This window comes from Mustela nigripes, chromosome 7, assembly GCF_022355385.1.
Source record: "Mustela nigripes isolate SB6536 chromosome 7, MUSNIG.SB6536, whole genome shotgun sequence".
Taxonomy (NCBI): domain Eukaryota; kingdom Metazoa; phylum Chordata; class Mammalia; order Carnivora; family Mustelidae; genus Mustela; species Mustela nigripes.
Genome location: NC_081563.1, coordinates 90,245,010 through 90,260,406, shown reverse-complemented (window position 1 = coordinate 90,260,406; position 15,397 = coordinate 90,245,010). Strand labels below are relative to the sequence as shown.

Below are 15,397 nucleotides of genomic sequence, written 5' to 3'. Positions count from 1 at the left end.
CTACACTCTGCCAAGGAGGAAATAATGCCTGTGTGCTTTCCAAGCTTATGAAAATCCTACCTGAATATCAAAAGAACTACCTCAGCACCACTGTCTTTGTTCAATGCCCCCTGTGCCCCCAAATGAATGCATTTGTTTGGGCTTTCTTAGCAGCTTCTGGTGTAAGACACCATGCTTCAAAGTTTGGAGAGAAAACAGTGGAATATGGCTATTAAAGGATTACATGCTGACAACCTGAGGCTTCAAAGGACAAGAAGTGGGGTACTTGATTCTCAAGGATCCCCTACCCTTGGGGAATGTCCACCTGTGTCCATCCCTAACTCTGTTGTGGCAAGTGGAGTGGACACTTCTAGAGGTAAGGAGACAGGAAAGTGCCATGTTGAAAGAAAGGCACATAACAGACCAATATCCCTGATAAACATGGATGCAAAAATTCTCACCAAGATACTAGGCAATAGGATCCAATAATACATTAAGATCCAATAATACAGGGAGAGAGTGGTGGGTGGGGTTACAGACATTGGGGAGGATAAGTGCTATGGTGAGTGCTATGAAGTGTGTAAACCTGGCGATTCACAGATCTGCACCCCTGGGGCTAATAATACATTATATGTTTATTTAAAAAAATAATAAAGATTATTTTAAAAAAAGATCTAACAAAACATTAAGAAGACTGTTCAAAAAAAAAAAAAAAGACTGTTCACCACAACCAAGTAGGATTTATTCTTGGGCTGCAAAGTGGTTCAACATCCGCAAATCAATCAAGATACATCACAATAAAAGAAAGGATAAGGCCCATACAATCCTCTCAATTGATGCAGAAAAAGCATTTGATAAAATACAGCATCCTGGGGCACCTGGGTGGCTCAGTGGGTTAAAGCCTCTGTCTTCAGCTCAGGTCATGATTTCAGGGTTCTGGGAAAGAGCCCCGCATCGCATCGGGAATCCATGCTCAGCAGGGAGCCTGCTTCCCTTCCTCTCTCTCTGTCTGCTGCTCTGCCTACTTGTGATCTCTGTCTGTCAAATAAATAAATAAGATCTTTAAAAAACAAAAAACGAAGCAAAACAAAACACAGCATCCTTTCTTAAAACTCTCCACAGTAGTAAAGGGAATATACCTCAATATCATAAAAGCCCTTATGAAAAGCCCACAGAGAGTATCACTCTCAATGGGGAAAAACTGAGAGCTTTTCCCTTGAAGTCAGGAACACGACAGTGATGCCCACTCTCAACTACTGTTGTTCTACATAGTGCTAGAAGTCCTAGCCTCAGCAATCATAAATAAAAAGAAATAAAAGACATCCAAATCGGCAAAGAAGTCAAACTCTCACTCTTTGCAGATGACATGATATTCTATGTGGAAAACCCAAAAGACTCTAACCAAGAATTGCTATAACTCATACAGGAATTCAGCAAATCAGCTGCATTTCTATAGACTAACAATGAGACAGAACAAAGAGAAATTAAGAACTTGATCCAAATTCTAATTGCAGCAAAAACTGTAAGATACTTGGGAATAACCCTAACCAAAGAAGGACTTATACTCTGAAAACTTACAGAACACTTATGGAAGAAATTGAGGAGGACACAAAGAAATGGAAAAACATTCCATGCTCATTGCACTACTGCGTATAAACCCCAAAGATACAGATGTAGTGAAAAGAAGGGCCATCTGTACCCCAATGACAGGCTACAGAACATGTCTCAATGTATGTTTTTAATTAACATATAATGTATTATTTGCTCCAGGGGTACAGGTCTGTGAATCATCAGGCTTACACATTTCACAGCACTCACCATAGCACATGCCCTCACTCCCCAATGTCCATAACCCAGCCACCTTATCCCTACCTCTCTACTCCCCAGCAACTCTGTTTCATGAGATTAAGAGTCTCTTATGGTTTGTCTCCCTCTCATCTTGTTTCATTTTTTCCTTCCCTACCCCCAACAGCTCCCTGCCCTGCTTCTCAAATTCCTCACATCAGAGATCATATGGTAACTGTCCTCTGATTGACTTATTTCACTCAACACAATACCCTCTAGTTCCATCCATGTTGTTGCAAATGACAAGATTTCATTTCTTTTTTTTTTTTTAAGATTTTATTTATTTATTTGACAGACAGAGATCACAAGTAGGCAGAGAGGCAGGCAGAGAGAGAGAGGAAGGGAAGCAGGCTCCCTGCTGAGCAGAAAGCCCGATGCAGGGCTCAATCCTAGGACCCTGGGATCATGACCTGAGCCGAAAGCAGAGGCTTCAACCCACTGAGCCACCCAGGAGCCCCCATATTGTCTTGATTACAGCTTTGTAACAGGGCTTGAAGTCTGGAATCGTGATACCACCAACTTGTTTTTCTTTTTCAACATTCCTCTGGCTATTTGGGGTCTTTTCTGGTTCCATATAAATTTTAGCATTATTTGCTCCATTTCTTCGAAAAAAAAAATTGATGGTATTTTGATAGGGATTGTGTTAAATGTGTAGATTGCTTTAGGTAGCATAGACATTTTCACAATATTTGTTCTTCCAGTCTGTGATCACAGAACATTTTTCCATTTCTTTGTGTCTTCCTCAATTTCTTTCATGAGTACTTGACAGTTTCTTGAGTATAGATTCTTTGCCTCTTTGGTTAGGTTTATTCCTAGGTGTCTTATGGTTTTGGATACATTTGTAAATGGGATCGACTCCTTACTTTCTTTTCTCTGTCTTGTTGGTGTAGAGAAATGCAACTGAGTTCTGTGCATTGATTTTATATCCTGACACTTTACTGAATTCCTGTAAGCGTTCTAGTAGTTTTGGAGTGGAGTCTTTTGGGTTTTATGTAGAATAAAGTATCATATCATCTGCAAAGAGTGAAAGTTTGACTTCTTTTCTGATTCAGATGTTTAATTTCTTTTTGTTGTCTGATTACTGAGGCTAGGATTTCTAGTACTATGTTGAATAGCAGTGGTGATAGTGGATATCCCTGCTATGATCCTGACCTTAGGGAAAAAGCTCTCAGTTTTTCCCCATTGAGAATAATATTCACTGTGGGTTTTTCATAGATGGCTTTTATGATATTGAGGTATGTACCTTCTATCCCTACACTCTGAAGAGCTTTGATCGTGAAAGGATGCTGTACTTTGTCAAATGCTTTTCAGCATCTAATGACAGTATCATACGGTACTTGTTCTTTATTAATGTATTGTATCACATTGATTGACTTGTAGATATTGAACCAAACTTGCAGCCCAGGAATAAATCTCTCTTAGTTGTGGTGAATAATCCTTTTAATGTACTGTTGGATCCTACTGGGTAGTATTTTGGTGAGAATTTTTGCATCCTTGTTCATCAAGGATATATATTTTAAAAGATCACAAAGTATATATTCTGATCACAATGGAATGAAACTAGAAGTTAACAGGAAAAGGAAAGCTAGAAAATCCCCAAATACCTGGAAACTAAACACCACACTTAAAAAAATTTTTTTTTTAATTTACTTGCGATAGAACAAGAGTGAAAGGATCTATGTGAGATAGAACAAGAGAGAAACAGACTCCCCTGTTAAGCAGGGAGCCCAATGCAGGGCTTGATCCCACGACCCTGAGATCATGACCTGAGCCAAAGGCAGACTTAACCAACTGAGCCACCCAGGTGCCCCTAAATACCACACTCTTAAAACAACCAATGGGTCATAAAAGAAATCAAAAGGGAAATCAGAAAGTATCTTGTGACAAATGAAAATGAAAACACAACATTATGGAATGCAGTTAAAGCAGTACCAATAGGGAAAATTATACCTGTAAATGCTCACATTAAAAGAAAAGATTGCAAACCAACAACCTAACTGTATACCTTAAGAAACTAAAAAAGAACAACTTACTTATTTTTAAACATTTTTTAAAAAATTAAATTAAATTAGCCAACATCATTAGTTTCAAATGTAGTGTTCAGTAATTCATCAGTTGCATATAACATCCCATGCTCATCACATCAGGGGCCCTCCTTAATGCCCATTACTAAGTTACCCCATCCCCCCACTCACATACTTATTTTTAAACATTTTTAACTTTTATTTATTTTTTATAAGTAGCCTCCACATCCAGCATGGAGTCCAACACAGGGCTTGAACTTAGGACCCTCAGATGGACTTGAGTAGAAATCAAGAGTTGGATGCTTAACCATCAGTTGGATGGTTAAGCTCAGATGGATGCTGAGCCACGCAAGTGCCCCCCAAAAGAATTAATTAAGCACAGAGCTAGAAGAAAACAAACAATAAAAATTAAAGCAGGATAAATAGAGCATAGAAAATCAACAGAGAAATATCCATGAAACTAAGAGTTGGTTCTTTGAAAAGATGACCATAACTGAAACCTTCAGCTATCTTAACTAAGGAATAAAGAGAGAAGATTTGGGACGCCTGGGTGGCTCAGTTGGTTGAGCAGCTGCCTTCGGCTCGGGTCATGATCCCAGCGTCCTGGGATTGAGTCCCACATTGGGCTCCTTGCTCAGCAGGGAGCCTGCTTCTCCCTCAGTCTCTGCCTGCCATTCTGTCTGCCTGTGCTCGCTCTCTCTCCCTCTCTCTCTGAAGAATAAATAAAATCTTTTAAAAAAAAAAAAAGAGAGAAGATTCAAATTATAACTAAAATCAGAAATGAAAGAAGAAACATTACTACTGATTTTATAGAATTAAAATGCTTATGAGTATTATGAACCATTGTACACTAATAAATTGGATAACCTACATGAAATAAACAAATTCCTAGAAACATACAATCTACCAAGATGAATTATGAAGAAATAAAAATCTAAAGACACATAACTAGTAAGGCGACCAAATCAGTATTCAAAAATCTCCCAACAAAGAAAAGCCCTGGCCCAAATGAATACTGATTTGTTGGTCACCTCTGATTTTACCAAACATTTCAAGAAGAATTCCAAAATCTTCCCAAAAAATGAAGAGAAGGGACCACTTCTTAACTCATTCTATGAGGCCAGCATTACCCTAACACCAAAGCCAGACAAAGACACTACAAAAATATACAGATCATCATTCTTTATGAATAGTGATGTAAAAATCCTCAAAAAAAAAAAAAAAAAAGCAGCAAACTGAATTCAGCCACAGGGCAAAGGGACCAAGTGGGATTTATTCCTGGAATACAAGGATGGTTCAAGATTTGAAAATCCATCAAGGCAAATATATCACATTAACAGAATAAAGGGGGGAGGGCGCCTCAGTGGCTCAGTTGGTTAAGTATCCAACTTTTGATTTCAGCTCAGGTCATGATCTTGTAGTCATGAGATCTGGCCCATTGGACTCTGTGCTGAGCACAGAATCTGCCTGTCTGTCTCCCTCTGCTTCTTCTCCAGCTCTTTCTCTCTCTCTCTCTCTCTCTCCCACTCTCTCTCTCTCTCTCACACACACACTCTCTCTCTCTCTCTCTCTCTCTCAAATAAGTAAGTAAAAATAAAGTCTTAAAAAAACACCCAGAATAAAGGGGAAAATCAGTATGATCATCTCAATTGATGCAGAAAAAGCATTTAATAAAACCTGATACCTTTCCATAATGAACATAACCAATAAACAGGAATAGGAGGAAAATACCTCAACATAATAAAGGCCATATATGAAAATCCAACAGCTAACATGACTCAGTGGTGAAAGACTGAAAACTCTTTTACTTTAAAATCAGGACCAAGAAAGAATGTCTGTTTTCAATGTTTCCCTTCAACATAGTACTGGAAGTTCTAGCCAGGTCAATTAGTAAAGAAAAAAATTAAAAGCCATCCAAATTGAGAAGGAAGAAGTAAAACTATCTGTTCATAGATTAAATGATCTTATATGTAGAAAGCCCTAAAGATTCCACAAGGAAGGAAAGTAACTGTTAAGAACTAATAATTTCAACAGTACATAATATCAACACACAAAAATCAATTGTTTCTATCCATTATAATGAACAATTTGAAAAGGAAGAAAACAATTCTATTTACAATAGCATCAAAAAGAATAAAATACTTAAAAATAAAGTTAACCAAGGAAGTGAAAGCCTTGTACCCTGAACACTACAAAACAAAACATAGCTGAAAGAAAATTAAGAGTCAAATAGATATCCTGCATTCATGGATGGGAAGACTTAATATTGATAAAGGTATCAATACTAGCTATAGTGGTCCACAGATTCAATTCAATCCCTATAAAAATCCAAATGGCTTTTTTTTTTTTTTTTTTTGTAGAGACAGGGAAAAAAATTCTAACATTCATAGGAGATACAAGGAATCTCAAGGGACCCCAAATCACAAAACAATTCTGAAAAAGAACAAAGTTGGAAGCCTAATACTTCCTGATTTCAAAACTATAAAACTATAAAGCCACACTAATCAACAACTTGTGGTAGTGGTAGAAAGACAGACACAAAAACAAATGGAACAGAACAGAAACCCCAGAAATAAACCTTCACATATATGATAAAATGATCTTTGACAAGGGTACCAAGACCATTAATAGGGGAAAGGACAGTCTCCTTAACAAACGGTACTGGCAAAACTGGATATCCACCTAAAAAGGACTGAAGTTGGATCCTTACCTTACAGCATATGCAGAAATTAACCCAAAATGGATTGAAGACCTAAGTATAAAACCTAAAACTATATAAACTCCTAGAAGAAAATATAGTAGAAAAGCTTTGTAACGTTGAATTTGGCGATGATTTCTTGGAAAAGTACCAGAAGCAAAAACAGGAGAGCAAAAGCAAAAAGACAAATGTGACAATTAAAAAAACTATGCATCAATGGACACTAACCACAGAGAGAAAAGGCAACCCACAGGATAGGAAGACATATTTGCAAATCATATCTGCTCAGAGATTAATATCTGGAATACAGAGAACTAGAACTCGACAACAAAAAAACTGAACTTAATTCATAGCATAAATGCATGCAAAGCATCTGGATACACACCTCTTTAAAGATACATAAATGACTGGAGCACCTGGGTGGCTCAGTAGGTTAAAGCCTCTGCCTTCGGCTTGGGTCATGATCCCAGGGTCCTGGGATTGAGCCCCATATCGGGCTCTCTGCTCAGCGGGGAGCCTGCTTCCCCTTTTCTCTCTCTGCCTGGCCTCTCTGCCTACTTGTGATCTCTCTCTCTCTCTTTCAAATAAATAAATAAATAAATAAATAAAATCTTAAAAAAAAAGATACATAAATGACGAACAAGCATATGAAAAGATGCTCAACAGCACTAATCATTAGATACGCAAAACCACAATGACGTATCATTTCACACCCATTAGGATAGCCACTAAAGTGTTGGAAAAGGGATGGAGAAATTAGAACCTCTGTGGGATTATATATATTTTTTAAAGATTTTATTTGACAGAGAGTGTGTGCATATAAGCAGTGAGAGAAAGGGAGTGGCAGGGAGAGGGAGAAACGGGCTTCCTGCTGAGCAAGGAGCCCAAAGCCAGGCTCGATCCCAGGACTCTGGGATCATGATCTGAGCCCATGGCAGATGCTTAACTGACTGAGACACCTAGATATCCCCCTCTGTGGGATTATAAAATGGTTGAACCACTATGGAGAATAGTACAGATGTTCCTCAAAAACTAAAAATAGAATCACCATATAGATCCAGCAATCTTATTTCTGGGTATATATCAGAAAAAGAATTGAAAGCAGGGTCTTGAAGAGAGAACTTGCATACCCATGTTCACTGCCACATTATTCACAATAGCCAAGAAATGGAAACAGCTCCAAAATCCACTGATTTTGGATAAAGAAATGTAGTTGGATAAAGAATGGATAAAGAAAATGTAGTGTACATACAAAATGGATTATTATTCCACCTTAAAAAGGAAGGAAACTGACACATGCTACAACATGGAACCTTGAAGACACAATGCTAAATGAAATAAGTCAGTCACAACTGAACTAATAGTCCACTTACATCAATTATCTAGAGTAGTCAAATTCAGAGACAGAGTGTAGAATAGTGGTTCCAGGGGTTAGCGTAGGGCAGGGAATGCTGAATGAGTGCATAGACTCAGTTTGAAATGATGAAAAAGTTCTGGAGATGAATAGCTATGATGGGCACAACAATGTGAATGTAATGAATGCCACTAACTGTAAACTTAAAATCGCTGAAAAGGTAAATTTTATGTTATATATATTTTCCACAAGAACAAAAATCCTTTAATGGCTCTGAGGCCAAACAGGTAACAAAAATGAGTTCTGTGGGCACAGGACTAAAGGCAGTGGTGGAGGGAGAAGGAAGAGGGCTGGGCCTGCTTATTGCATCAAACGTTTAAAGTTTCAATTCTGCCTCACCTCACTCTCTCAACAACAGCAGCAGGTCATGTCCTAATGTGATTCTTTCTACGTTAAGCATTTTTTTTTTTTTAATCTTGTTCCTTTGGTCCTTTCTCCATACTCCTACAAAATCTACCCAAGATGTTTACTGCCACTCTGAACCTTGGCAGCTAGAGGCTTCTCTCTTCGGCTTTTCAGTGTCCCTGAGTAAACAGTATGTGGAGTTGTTCATTTCGCCTTTCTTTCCCCTGGTTGGAGTGCCTCTCTAGAAACAGGGACCAGCCCACTTGTCCTGGGTCTTCCAACCCCAAAACAAGGCCAGAGCCCAGTAGCCATTCAGTCAATACTTGCTGGTGAAGAAGGCTATCTGAGAGTCTAGCTGATGGAGCCATCAACAGTGCTTCAGGACCCAGATGATGGCCACCAACACAAGTAGGCCATTTAGGAAGGGGCTATTTGGGCAGGAGACAATTGTGACCAGGTTTTCAATATGAAATGACAGCAGGACATTGGTCAGAAATGGAACTGACCCTTGTGAGACAGCAGGTTTGGGGTTGGGACATAGGGAATGATCTGCATCAAGAGGATGTTAGCTAAGATCAGGAGTGACGACATCAATGAGAAAAAGAAGACCCAGGAATGAGCAGAGGCTGAAATGTGACCTGGGGAATGCCTGTTCCCAGGCAGCCAGCACTCACCCTACAACTAAACTTCTCACAGGCCTCCTTTCATTAGGTTACTGTAACCCAGAGTTTTCCATTGCTAAGAAATCATTAAACAAAAAGTATTTTTGGACAATGTTCTAAAGCAACTATTTCTAAGGATGAACAATAAGGACACAAAAGTAATACTAATAATAAAAGTAATACATCTTATAATCTGACACTGTTTTAAAAGATCCTTCTTCTTCTTTTTTTCCTTCTTTTTCTTTTTTCTTCTTTTTTTTCCCCTTGCTCTCCTGTTCCTCTCTGCCAGTGGGCCAGTGCAGCACCAGTATAAGACCCTTTCACATAATCAACTTTTATTATGCCCTTTGTTAGTCTAAGAACCATGACCTACATGATCAGATTAATCTGATCATGGTGGTGGTACAACAGATTTTGAGGTAAAGGTTGCTCTTTATTAAACTTGTCTACCCACGGCCCCTGGGTGCTCAGTTGGTTAAGCAACTGGGCTCAGGTCATGATCCCAGAGTCCTAGGATCACGCCCCGCATCGGGCTCCCAGTTCCACGGGGAGTCGGTTTCTCCCTCTGACCTTTTCCCCTCTCATGCTCTGTCTCTAATAAATAAAAAAATGAAATCTTTTAAAATAAATAAATAAACTTAATTACCCACTAAAAAAATACCCTTTACATATGCTATATCCTGTTGAGAGAACCACAAAGCCAATACTTACACCATACAACAGACGACAACTTATTTCCATATAATAAATAGTGCCAAGACCCAGGGAGAATCCGTCAACAGACTTGCCTGGAATCATGTGGTGAGGCACAGACAAGACTTTGTGGCTTCTGTCTCCAAATCACTTTCCCTATTAAGACTCTACTTTAGACAACCAAAAAATATCACATGAAATTACATGCATATCATTACAGTTACACACCAACAAGCTCAGCCCAACATAAACAGAGTCCAAACAGAAAACATTTAAGGGAGCACAGAGCTTGGAACAGCCTGGCCCACAGGCACCTCCATGTCTTGGAGGTGCAAACCTAAAAGCCAGCTTCACTCCGTTGGGTTAAGGTGTTCAGTAATACTAAGCACTGTAAGACAATTTCCAGAGGAGCAAACTGCATTTTCATGGGGACCACTAACACCATAGTGTAATGTGTCAATCAGGTTCTTCCTAGAGGTTTGCTCAAGAAAACGACCCAGCTTTAGTTTTGTCCTTTATAAGAGAGAGAGAGTCTAGAACAAGGCCATAAGGAAGGGTAAGCCAGGTGGGGAATAAGAAGTGGGCTGGGAGTAGGGTGGGGCATGATGAAAGGTGCACAAAGGCAAACAGGTTTGGCTCAGCAAACTTGTACTCATCTGGCTCCTATCGGGGGCTACCCTTTGTCAAATGGAGGTCGGGGTCAGAGAGAATTTGGTTGTGGAACAGTGGTGCCGGAGGCCGGAGGCAGGTGCCTGCCCCATCCCTCAGCTAGCTTTCTAGGAGCTGGGGAAGGCAGGCGAGCTCTTGGAAATATAAGCTTTATCTGATATGTATCAGTGGCCACACAATCTGTTAGCCAGTTTCTTCAAGGTTTTCCTTTAAAGTACACAAAAGAGCCATATGTGCAAATGACTTCCACATATGCTAAAAACCTATCCAAACTTAAACGACATTAACAAACCACTACTTGTTCTCCTGGAGGTTTAAACTGACTTCTTTCTCCTTTTCTGAAAAAAGTATACATACAGGAGTCAGCCCTGTTAACACCACGGGTTGTTTCCTTTCCACAAGACACAGTGGGTGGGGAAGCTCTTCCAGATCTCTTTACAAGGTTCTCCACCTCTCTGATTTTTCATATCAGGTTCCACAAGGGAGAGAGACATACTTGCCAATTGATGCTTACAAGGGAAGAAATGGGGGGTACAGAAAACAATTTCTGGATTTATACTACTATGCCCCCCACTACCCCACACCCACGAACCTTGTTATCCTATTGGTAACACCAACAGGAGAACCTCCCCAGACAAAACCGAATTCCCCACCCATCATGGCTCTTGCACAGTGGGTCAGAAAGCCCTTGTAATCACAGTTGCTATCTACCTATCCCCAAGAACCTCCCTTCTAGAGTTTCAGATTCCCACACTGGGGGGGGGGGGGGGGGTGGAGGACTATGGGCTAGGACCACCACAGGATCTTAAGGATGTACAATGTATGGCTTGGTATGCATGACCCTGGAAGCTACCCAGACACTTCCGGGTGGCTGATTCTGTTGGAAGGACACCTGGGATATGGAGCGCTGTGCTCATCATAAAAATCAACAAAAACAAGTCAGGCTTTCCCTCAACCCTTAAAACCATTCTATGAAAAAAACAAAAAACAAAAAACAAAAAAACATTCTATGGCTCCGAGCTGAACTTAAGATACAGCCACCCTTCCTTCCTCCATGGTCCCTGTCCATCTCTCCCTCCTCTTTCATTTTCCTGACTAGAGAATTTCCACTGAAGGGAGTCGAGCCTGGTGTCCAGCTCCATCCACCTCAGGGTGTCTTTCTCTTTCTCTCTCTTTCTGGTAGTCTGGAGCACTGTTCGCTCATGCCTCAGCTCAGGCAGAACCACCTTGAGCTTTTCTGGTCACCAGAGCAATGTCAGAATTTACTGTCCTCCCATCTGCGGTAGTCTCAGAATGGCATGGTCTTGCCTGTTACCTGGGCTTTCCAACTGGGCTGTGAGGCCCAGGAGGGAAGGGGGCCTCGCCAGTCCTTCCCCTGTTGGATCTCCTGCAGCTGGCGTGGAGCTGGGAAGCGGGTCAGCAAACGCTGAATGAATGAATGCAACAGCTCCAGGCTTCCTCTGGGTAGAGACCCTTGCTGTCTGGCCCATCCAGTAACCAGAACGCGGATCGCTTCCCTCACAGGTCAGCCGAACCCAGAGTTCTGGAAGGACTAATGGAGCCAGGACAGGAAGGCAGCAAGAGGGAAGACCCGCGTGCGAATGACCCTGAGTCCGCCTGCTGGAGCCGCTGCTAGAGACCAAGGAGCTGACAGGTGTGTGGGTCTAGATCCCCAAGACCCCGACCCTCTTCCACTCAGGCCCCCTCCTGCGCGCAGTACACCGGGCTGCCCACGTGCAGCTGCTCGGGCCCTGCGGATTCCGCCAGCCCCACACGCGCCCCCGGACCGCCCTTACCCGGCAGGGTCCCCTCTGCCTTACCACCGAGGGAGGTTCTTTTTCCCGCGAGCGCGCGGGCGCCAGAGTAAGCTTCCTAGCTCTCGCTCCCGGCCGGCATTACCCGGGCCTCCGCCTACAAGCCGCGATCCCTAGGATCCCGGGAGCAGGAGTCCCGCCCACGTGCTCGTCGCGTCACCGGCTGGGCGGAGCGGGCCGTTGGGGGCCCAGCGCGCAGGCGCGGCGGACCGGCGGGGCGGGGTGGACCCCGCTGCGCAGACGCGGGCGCGTGTTCTGGCGGGTAAGTGTTACGGTTCCGTTCAGAATAGGTTTGCCTACTGTCAGCCCTGGCCAGGATCTTGGCCCGTCTGGCCTCCAGAGCGCCAGTCGGGCCCTCGCCGGCCGGATTCGGCTGCTGTCCCAGCTCGCAGGGGTTCCTCTGGGCGGCAGGGCAGGCTGTGGTGCTGGCCAAGGAGTTACCGCCCTAACCTCACAATCTTGACCTTGACCAACCTGAGGAAGTTTAGAATTTTCCTTGGGTCCCTCCACACCTAAAGCCATGTCCCCCACCCCAGCCTTCTCTTTTGAAGGTCATACAAGATAGAAAATGCAACTACAACAGGACAGGCAAGTGCGAAGAATCTCTCCTGTTCTTGACCCCCATTTTCCTAACTTCCCAGGTGCTGCCAAGGTTGGCTGGAGCTCATGAGTTTATTTAGGCATCCACGCAGGCTCCCGGTTTATTTAAGGATCATGGTGGAAGGGTCAGCCAGATGTCTGCTCAGTCAGTCCCCTTTTGCTCAACCCAGTGCTGGAGCTGCCTTCCTAGCTTCCCTGGCAGCTGGGCTGCCCATGTGACAGCATCTGGCCAAGGAGCCGAGTGTGTGCCTCCTCTGGAGCTGGTTCAGAACCGCCCCCCCCCATCTCGAGGTGGTGTGGGGCAGGGGAAGGGGGAGACCCTGGGAGGGCCCTTAGTGGATTCCAGAAGCACACGGTGCTCTTAGGTCTGTGGTCAAGATGGTGGCACTTTTGAAAGTGAGTCAGTGCTAACCAGACAGGACATAGGGACAACATACATAGACCAGGAGTTGGCATGGGGCATGTCATCACCATGAGCACCTGCTTGGGCTCTGCCCTTACTCACCAGGTCAAATTGCTAAGACTTGGTTACACAACAGTTAGCACGTATGGTCCCTTGTTCCAGGTGCTTGCTGTCATGAGTAATGCTACAAGGATCCTAGAGGACTATTTTTGTGTGCACATGTGGGTATATCTATAGGAAAAATTCTTAGAATTGCTATGGTAAAGACTATGTCCTCCTTCCCCTTTTTCTTTTAAATATTAAGATACATGTGGCTAAATTGCAGACATTGTACTTACATACCCACAATAATATATGGGAGTGTGGGTTTCCCCACTTTTCCCCAGTGGAACCATTACAAACCTTTGTATCTGTGCCAACCCACTGTTTGAAAAATTCTATCTCACATACAGTTTAAATTTACATTTATTCTAATATTTTGAAATTTCTGTTCATGAAACCGTGATGACCTTGGTTCTGTCCACCTTACCCATAACATCACCTTTACCATATTTCACTCCTAGAGTTTCTAGAATTTGTCAATTTCACTGACATGGGCTTTTGTATATGCCATTCACTGCTTGGAAAGCTCTTACCCCAGGTCTTTGCTTAGTAAACTGCTATGGTATGAATATTTATATACTCCCCAAATTTATATGTTCATATCATAAACCTTGAAGGTGATAGTATTAGGGTCTTTGGGAGATGAATGTGATTAATGTCTTTATAAAAGAGATTCCAGAGAATTCCCTTACTCCTTCTGTAATGTGCAGTTACAGCCAAAAGGCAGCCCTCTGAGGAAGCCAGCCCTTAGAAACCAGATCTGCCAGTGCCTTTATCTTAACTTTCCATGCCCCAGAACAGTGGGAAATACGTGTTTGCTATTTATAAACCATCCAGTGTATGATATTTTAGTCATATAGGAGTCCCAATGGACTGAGACATAGATTCTTTCTCCTCCTTTAAGACTCAACTCAAATGTCATGAAAACATTTTATCTAGAGTGGTTCTGTCCCCCTCCCCCGATAATCTTTTTTTAAAATTTACTTAATAGTACTTTTCAAACCCATCATTATTTATTTGCTCATTTGTACATTGGTATATTCCTTATACCTTACTGAAAGGTGAATTCCATGGAAGTGAGGAAGTGGTTTGTCCTGATGGTTGTTGCATGGGTAGCACCTAGCACCCTGCCTGGCCTGTGGTAGGTACCTGTAGCAGACACTGTTATTACCTTATTTCCTCAGTCCACTTCTGACTTCAGCTCTCCAGTGGCAGAGGAGAGTTCCCATGAATGCTGCCACCTCAAGTAGATCTTTGCTGTCCGCTGTAGAGCTTACCTTAGAACTTTCTCTGGTAGCCCTGGGAGCAGGAATAATCTGGAAGTTCAGGGAAGTTAACCCTTAACTAATTGGGTTTGAATGCTTCAGCCTCCCACGCTTCATGAGAGTTGGATTGAGCCTGAGTTTCCCACAGTGGTAACCAGCTCAGTCATGTCCAGCCCCTTGGGTTGACTTTTTCTTCTTCCTTGGCCCCCTTTCCCAAATAAACTACTTAGATCTAAGCTCTTGTCCAGAGTGCCTTTGGGGAAACCCAAACCAAAGCAATGCTCAATAAGTACTTGTTGAAGGAATGCATAGATTAATTGTAGTGCTTTGGCAGTTTTCACTGTTCAGCCAAGAAGCAGCAGCTCAGTCCTTCGGGTGAAAGATGATGGAAGCCAAGTGGCACCTGTTCTGGACATACAGGAAATGGGACAGATACCAACAATATGGGATGGCAGACAATGTGTGCAAGTGCTCTGACAGCAGGGAGGTATGACTGGCCCTACCTTTGGGAGGTAAGGAAGTTTTAGAAGAGGTAAATGAGTTACTAAATTGCCTCAGTTTACCCAGTGTAACTATGGACAGAGTGGCAGAAACCCATTATTTTGTGCAGATGCTTGCTCAGATTTATCTACCTATTCACATCAGTCCAGGGGGACATCTGCAGATCTACTACATGAAACAGAAACACATGGACTCCACACTGCCCTGGTATCAGAATGTACCAGCACCCTCCCTGCCCCATATCCTTCCCATTTCAATCACCAATGATTCTCCCCATGACACCTTTCTTTTGGCGCAAGCATGCCAGACAACAAAGCACCAGGGAGCTAATGCTTCCATTGGCTAAGGCAATGACAGGTGTGAATACCCTGGATCATTTACCT

At 42.5% G+C, this 15,397-nt stretch overlaps 1 protein-coding gene and 1 long non-coding RNA gene across 8 annotated transcripts in view; one reads left to right on the top strand and one right to left on the bottom strand.

Annotated features, from left to right (window-relative positions):
* ENTPD6 (ectonucleoside triphosphate diphosphohydrolase 6) overlaps positions 1 to 12,302 on the bottom strand; it is a 43,435-nt gene extending 31,133 nt beyond the window's left edge. For 6 of the 7 annotated variants that reach the window (XM_059406403.1, XM_059406406.1, XM_059406407.1 and 3 more), the window contains exon 1: positions 12,150 to 12,302. The gene's annotated coding sequence lies outside the window, so the exon portion shown is untranslated. Of the gene's footprint in view, positions 1 to 12,125 lie in introns of all 7 variants that reach the window. The other variant, XM_059406405.1, reaches the window with a different exon arrangement.
* A 23-nt stretch (positions 12,303 to 12,325) lies between these two features.
* LOC132021663 (uncharacterized) overlaps positions 12,326 to 15,397 on the top strand; it is a 45,692-nt gene continuing 42,620 nt past the window's right edge. Inside the window, exons 1-2 of the long non-coding RNA XR_009405421.1 lie at positions 12,326 to 12,405; positions 14,848 to 15,025. This is a non-coding gene — a long non-coding RNA (uncharacterized LOC132021663). The remainder of the gene's footprint in view (positions 12,406 to 14,847; positions 15,026 to 15,397) is intronic.